Here is a 7,954-nt window from a genome sequence, read left to right on the forward strand (position 1 = left end):
CAGCAGCTCCTATGCTGGTGCATTCCTGAATGGCCACGTCCCCAGTCCTGCAGCTGGGCTTAGGCTGTCTTATCATGGAAACAGTTGTGATATAGCCCAGGTCACCAAAGGGGAGAGCAGCAGCTACCCAGAACTTGGTCCATAGGTTGAACTTGCCTAGATGCCCAAAGTGTGTCTCGCAGGCAGGGTGGGACTAGCCAAGTGCTTTCCTGTGGCCAATACTGCTGGATTATTTCTGTGGCATTAATCCTCACTGAGGGTGATGCTTAAACTACATCTGTGATTTCCCTCTGGCCTCGAATCCAAAATTACCCACCTGCAAACAGTGGCTCACAGCCTACAGCCTCAGCAAGCGGCGGCTGACCTGGGAACAGGGCAGAGGCACCGTTTCTGGCAAGGCACTGTAGGATGCTCGACCCATCAACTCACACGAATAAGACTCAGCGGCGTTCGGCAAAGCTAACGGTAGATCAAAGATAACTACCCTTGGGCTCACCTGCTTGAAGCTTTAATGATGTACTGGTGCTAATTGCTGTTGTACAGGTGAAAACACATAAAATACTGGAATACTGGTCCTAGTGCAAGTTTGTTTGATTTTTTTTTGGTCTTTGCAGAAAAATGTATTGCAAGAGCTCTTGTTTTTAATACAGACCTGCCTGTTGCGGTTAGGCTTTGTCTTGGCGGGGGGGGGCTCGGCGGGGCCGGGCCGCTGCGGCGCTGCGGCGCGGCCGCCGGGGGGCGCTGTGGTGCCGCGGACGCGCGGGCCCCGGGCCGGAGGAGGGAGGGAAGGAGGGAGGGCCCCGGGCCGAGGGAGGGAGGGAAGGAGGGCCCCGGGCCGGGGGAGGCCCCGGGCCGAGGGACGGAAGGAGGGCCCCGGGTCACTTCCCGCGGCGCCCCCTGAAGCCGCCGAAGCCGGGGCGAGGGGCCGCGGAGCAGCCCCGCAGCTCCCACGCAGCGCGGCGGCCCTGGGGCGGACTGAGCGCGGCCGTGCCCTGCCGGGGCCGGGCCCTCCTCACAGCCTGGGCCGGCCGGGGCCCGGCCCTCCTCACAGCCCTCCTCACAGCCTGGGCCGGCCGGGGCGGGGGTCCGTCGCCTGTAAACGAGGTGCCCGCGCAGACATATCCATGCGTTAACCTCGGGGCGCTTTGCAAACCCCGCTCCGCCCTCCCCTGTGAAGACGGGGAAACCGAGGCGGGGATGGGGAGCCCCGGGTCCTGGCGGGCTGGCAGCTTGGATGGACGCAGGAGCCCCAGCGGGCTATTAAGCCATTTTCCATCCTCGGCGGCCCCTGCCCTCCTGGGCGCCCGTCCCCCCTCCCCGTGTGCCGGCTGCGGCCACAGCTGGTCGGCCACGCTGCAATATGGTTATTCATCGCCTCAGAGCATTCCGATTATAGTTCTCCTGTGCTTCAGTCACCTTGTTGGCTGCTTGTGAAGTTTCCAATTCATTTTAAAATGCTTCTCATAACCCCCAAGTTGTTTCCTGGCCTTGACTCGTTCTCCCTTCCCAATTCCCTTTGCCTTCGTACGTGGTGTTCAGGGCCGGCACAGCCAAGGCGCAGCCAGCACCCTGCTGCAATGCACTCCCTCCCTGCAGAGAGGCACAGCACCTTCTCTCCCTCCCCTGCTCTAAGCCAGGTTAAAGTCTTTTCCATTCTCCCAAGGATTTTAATTGGCCTCCACAAGCTCAGTAATTGTAGAATCATAGAATCGTTAAGGTTGGAAAAGACCCTTAAGATCATTGAGTCCAACCATTAACCTATCACTGCCAAATCCACCACTAAACCATGTCCTCGAGCACCACATCTACCCTTCTTTTAAATACCTCCAGGGATGGGGACTCAACCGCTACATGATCTCAACAATCTCATTTTACTGTGCAGAGCTTTGGGAGCTTCCTTGCACCCAGCCTGGTGTGGCCATGGGAGATGAACGGGTGATCTCCACCCTGGAGGTGCTTTGCCACCCAGAGCATCTCCAGCTGTGAGCAGTTGCTTTTGGTCTGGGCAGCAGCACAAGTGGGGCGAATCAGAGGAGATGGGGGGACTTTCAGGGCTTGCTGTCTACTTTATTTTCCCCCACTGTGCGACAGAGCTTCCACCAGCTCCTCTGAGAGACAGACCAGAGACAACACAGCCCTTTTCATTTGCACCGGGGGTAGGGTGTTTCTATAAATGCTGTATAAATGCAGCACAGGAGCTGTTCCTGTTCCCTTTCTCCAGGCCTGTCCCACCTTCCCTGAAGCACAGACAGCCCAGCTGTCTGAGGAGGGGGCTCAGACCCTGCTCAGGCCCTCCTGCACCAGGAGCAGCCTCTGTGTTATCCCCTCCACCTGCGCCCCGGTGCTCCCAGGTGCCCATCACTGGTTGTGCTGGGTTAAAAATCCCAGCAGGCACAGGGAGCTGTGGTTTGAGCCCCAGCAAGTCTTTGCTCTGCTCTGTTCTGCTCATCATTGCATCCAGATTTGCTCCTGAGTATGCCCAAGCTGTGGATCTGGTCGCCCATGTGCAAGGCTCTTACAGCAGTGACAAAATCCTCCAGTGATGCAGGGTGGTGAGTGAGGCTGCTGCTGTGGAGGTTGTGGGCTGGTGTGTCTCCTGGGGCAGAGCTGTGGCTCCTACTGCTTAAAGAACTCAAAACAAAACATGTAAAAAAAGCAATGTGTAGCTGATGCTGTTGCAGTTATAGGGCTGGCATCATGATGTTTGATGGGGAAGTGTTTCTCTCCCTGGCAGCTATAGGGGACCAAGCTTTATGTGCACGCTGCCTGTGCGAGGCCGCAGTGTGGGACTGCAGGGCCCAAAGTCCAGCCAAGAGGTGCTGGGAAGAGATTAAGTGAATTGTGGCACCTGGTTTCTCTTGCATTTTGGCCACAATGAACCTCTCTGTCTGGGAGGAAATAGCTGGAGGGAGGACTACAAGCTCCTGTGATTTTGGAGGAGAACTGGCATGGCTTGCCTGTGCCTGGGCACTGCGGGATTTGCCTGTGCTCCCATGCTGGTTAGGTTTAATCCTGTCTTTGGCAGGGATCTCTGCTGTGTCACATCGTGGCGCAGGACTTGGGTCCTGGCCGAGTGCATGTGGCTTAAGCTAGCACCTCTCCTGCATGCGAGCTGGGGGTTCAGCCTGGACCCCCATCTCTAGGGTGTGCATGGGGATCTGCCCTGTTTTAAGCCCTTTCTCAGTCTGACACTGAGCAGAAAGCGTTTTTCCGCTCCGTGCTGCAGTGCTGGCGCGAGTGGTGCCCGGCAGCCCTGGCCCTCAGCTGCCCTCTGTGCTTGGCCAGCACAGCGCTCTGCGCAGCCGTCTGCCGCCTTGGCTGCCGCCCAGCCTGCCGGAGAGGTGCCCCGCGCTGCGGAGGTCTCTGCCCGCATCCCTTTCCCCGCAGCACGGTGGAGGGGCAGTGCTGGGCGACCCCGGCATCGCCCCCAGCGTGGCCTGTGCTATGGGTGCACCCTCCACGCGTGCAAACGTATTGAGACCTGTGTCGCGTGTGTTGCTGTTGCAGAAAGCAAGTAAGGGCTGCTGGGCTTTGGCAGTGAAGTCTTTGCTCCCAAGTGTGTGTTGGATGTCAGCATTAAACTTTATGGTGTTCAATGCCTCATTTAAAGAGTGTGACTAAATGTCCTTCTACCTCCTGCTCATGAGGACACAGGAGCTTAATTTTATCGCCTTGCTAGTCACTGGAGTCAGGGCTGGACTATTTCTGGGAAAAAGCCTGTGCGTGCATGAGGTCCTCCACCCAAGGCTGTCAGAAATTCTCCTGCCCCTCAAAAAGGGAAGGAAAAAACCATAATGTACTCCCTGCTTTGAGCAGTTCCTTTTACCGAGATGCCGCTGTGCCCTGGCAGTGAGAGCCGCAGCCTCAGCCCATCGCACAGAGCATCAGGGGTGCTCTCTTTGGGGTGCTCCATCCTTGCTGCTGTGGGCATGGGGCTCCCCAAGTCACCCTGCCATCACCTTCCCATGGCGGTTTGCATGCCAAACCCCCAGCTCTGTTGGGGTGAACCAGACCACAGCCCCGTATCAAGTCCCTGTTTCCCGTTCCCATTGCTGTGTGCATCCGTGCAGGGAGGTGCCCGGTGGGGAGGTCCTGCTGCAATCCTGGGCCGTGGGGCTTGGAGTGGTGACGTGCAGCCGGCGTGGAGCCAGGGCTCCCTGCACTCGGTGGCTCCCTGGGAGCGCTTGTTTTCTGGAGCAAGAGAAACAATTCCTAAAAAGGAGCAGTCAGATGGAAAATTGATACCAAATGGTGATATCAGTCCCTTGAGGAACAAGGTTTGATCTCTCAACCCATGGCTCCTGGGGGTTAGGACACAGGCACACAATGCTATTTTAGAGGGCTTTTTTTTAAAAAAAGTTTATTATTTTCCCCTTTTGTAAGTTCATGATTTTCCCAGATGCGAGCTGGCTTCAGATTTGATGCTGATGGCACAGGCTGCCGCTTTGGATGCGTGCAGTGTCTGCAGGATGAGGAGGGTCTGCAGAGCTGTGCCTGGCCCTGTTCCTGCTCCGGCTGCTTCAATGGGTCCTGCAGGGCCCAGGACCGTCCCCAGCAGCTGACATTGGATGGGGGCTTTGCCAGCCCCACATGGTGGTTGTTGTCAGGTAGAGGCAATCCTCAGCAGGCAATTACCATGCCGGGGGCTGCTGGCCTGATTCCCAGACTGGTGATCCTTCACATCTCTGCTCTCTACCCTTGTGACTGTAGATGCTGCTGCCGAGCACTGTTTCTGCGGGTATCCAGCTGAATTTCTGGGCTTAATAATATTGCTTGTGGCTGCACTGCTCTGTTAAAAATCCTACCTCCCTACATGACCCAGCTGCATTCTGCCTTTTCCACCTGAACTGGTTTCTGGATTCATTCTTGTAGGAAATTACCTGCTGAGCCACTGGTGCCACAGACAGGAGGCTTCACCTTGTGCCTGCAAACCGTGGGGCCGTGGGTCACGGTGTCCTGCTGCACGTGGTGCCGAGCACGAGGCATTGCACAGGCCTGGCAGCCATGGTGGGGAGGGAGCTGTGCTTTGCAACTGAGCTTCCAGGGAAGGAATTTCCAGCAACTGCAGATTCCATCCCAAAGACAGCATTTCAAGGAATTACCCTCTCCCCCCTCACTGCAGACTTCCTCTGCTTTTCCAAGTAAGTCTCTGGCTTGGGGCCATGTATGTAGAAACCAGAGCGGAGCAGATCCATGGGAACGTTGGGGGCTGGAGGCTGGTGCTGGCCAGGTTCACAGTGCATGGCTTCTATCTGCATCAAGTGCCCCTAATTAAGAGGCTGAGCTGTTCCTTCTTAGCTATCTCCCTTGTGAGCACCATGCTTCCAGTGCTCTGGATGCCACGAGGAGCAGTGAAACCGCCTTCAGTGCCAACAAAAATAAATGGTGATTAGGATTTTTTTGAGCACTATTTTAGCAAATAGCAGTTCCCGGTGTTGGTAACTCAGTGCCCTCACTTGTGGGACTCTGGCAGGGCTGCTCAGGGTCCAGATGTGCTGAGCATCCTGGAGAGGTGTATGGGAGCCAACTAGCTTGTGTGACCCCACGGGGAGGCCGAGGCCAAGGGGCAGTCCCTGCCTGCCTGCCGAGAGCTGCCAAACAGCCCTGTGTTTGCTCTTCCCCCTTCTCTAGAAGATGCTCTGTGCACAGCACTAATTTCTGTGCCCTGGTGGGGAGAGTTGGGGGGCTGTGGCCGGGCTGCCGAGGAGGCAACTCATCTCCCCGGGAGCCAGGGCTGAAGGCAGGGATCACATTCCCCCCTCCCTGCTCAAACAGTGCTCAGTGCCCTGGCGGGTGCATCCCCAGAGACATACCTTGTGGATTTTCTTTAGCTCATAAATACTCCCCTGCCCTCCCCAGTGCTCCTAGCAAATAAATTATCTGAAGCTACATTTCCCCATTTCAAAGCCTTGTGAAAGAAACCAGAAGGTTTAGCAGCCCTGGCTGGCTGGAGTAGCTCACATACCATCCATCCATTTGCATTTGATCTACTTCATCCTGTGTTAAGTAATCCTTGAAAGCCACAGTGGGTTGCAGGCCCTCTGCGTGCCTGTAAATCACTGGGGCATGTCACATGCTGTAAATGAGTGGGTACAGAAGTGTGTCCCACCCCTTAATCTGATCTGAAATGTCCCCCTGCCCCAGAAAGAAACCATCCTTGTTAAATCAGAAATGCAGCTTGCTGGGCTGGGATCATTAAGGGTGGTGGAGTGGGAGCGCGCCTGGCCCGGGGGGGTGTATTTGCACACAGGGACTTGAGCAGAGGGCTCACCTGGAGGGGCAGCTCCCTAGGGATGCAGTTTGGGGATGGTTTTGGTGTCTTCCAGGTGCCTGCATGTGCCTTGGTTTGGGTACTCCTGGCTCGCCCGTGCTCCTTGCCCGCATCCCCCAGGACCTCCCTCACTCGCCCACGAACGGGGTTGCCCTACGGCTAAGTGCAGTCGTGGCCACGTGCATTTTCTGCACCTCCCACCTTGCTCAGTTGGCTTTCCATCACTGGAAGTCCCCTGGGATGGAGAAGGAGCCCTGCCTCGTGCAGCAGCCCTGCCTCGTGCCCTGTCCCCTGCTGTGCAATGGGGTTTTAAGTCATTGAGCTTGTGCGACTCCACAAGTCCCACGTGCAGCCAGACTACAGGCTCTCTCCCTTGTAATAAATCAAAGATTATTCCCTTCTTCCCCATCGCCTCCCCCCTAAGGTCGCTATTGCTCAGCTGTGGCCTGACTTTAATTATGAAATAAGAACAGCCGGAGTGGGCACTAGGTGCTGTTAATTGGCTTTCCAGGAAAGGTTTCAGCAGAGAAAGTTTAACACACCAGCGATCGATTTGCTTGGTGCCTCGCGTGCATTAGCTCAGCCTGATGCGAGCCCTTCGCCAGGTCCTAAATTCAGTGTACTGGGTGGCATTTGCCCAAGAGCTGTGGCCAGCCTCGAGGCTCCAAGGTTCTTCTCCCCGGCTAATTGAAGCCTCAAGGGCTCAGAGCTCCCCTGTCTGCACTGGGGTGGATTTTAGCTGCTGAGAACAAATTCCAAGGGGGGATGCTGAAATAAAGCAGATGGGATGATTCTGGAGGTCAGAGCGAGGGAGAGGATACCCTGCCAGGCATCATGTGATGAAAACATACTTACTGCTCCAGCAGCTGTCAAAAGCCCGAACAGATGAGGCAAGGTGCCCAAGGAGTGTGCAGGGATCTCATTTACCTGGTAATTAATGGAAATCGTGAAACAAATCAACACATGCTCCCTATGGAGAGCTTCACGCTCCGGTTTCAAACCCCTGATGGAGAACTGGGTATGGCTTGAATACAAGAGCAGTAAGGGCTGCTGTGATGCTGAGGCAGAACGTGGTCCCCGCTGCCCTGTTGCTGATGGAGCTCCTGGTTATTTCAGGGATGTCCTTGCCTGCTCCCCCATAACGTGCAGCTGCGGGATGCCTGACCCTGCCTGCGCTGTTAGGGCACTGCTAATTGCTCTGCCCCCCGCAGCACACGGGGGACTTGCAACGCTGTCTGTCACCGGCAAAGATGCCTTGACTTAAGGCTGCAGAGCAGGAATGAAGATGTTATGATGAGCCCCATCATCTCCCTCTGATCCCGCTTGGCTGAACACGTCACAGCTGATTTTCCCAGCCCTCCCGCCACGCTGCACGGGCACCTACGCCCCACGCACCAGCCCTGCCAGGAGAGAGGCGGTGATGGGAGCCTGAGCTGGCGACCAGACCTGCCCTTTTGTTTTCTGCTGTAGAGAAAGCTCATCCCACTACAAAGTGCTGTGCCATTTTTTTCTTGCAAGTTAATTAAGTTGGCTCAGTTTAAATATTAAAAACTCAGTTCTCTGGTATTTTCCTCCTTCCAGAGCAGCAGTGTGCCGCTCTGCAGTGCTCTTGGATGGGAGCAGGCACACTTTCTCTGATTCAGAAATTTAAGGATGAGAGAGCGCTTTGGTTCCGTGTCTTCT

Source organism: Platalea leucorodia (genome assembly GCF_965183815.1).
Source record: "Platalea leucorodia genome assembly, chromosome: 12".
In the NCBI taxonomy this organism is placed as follows: Eukaryota; Metazoa; Chordata; class Aves; order Pelecaniformes; family Threskiornithidae; genus Platalea; species Platalea leucorodia.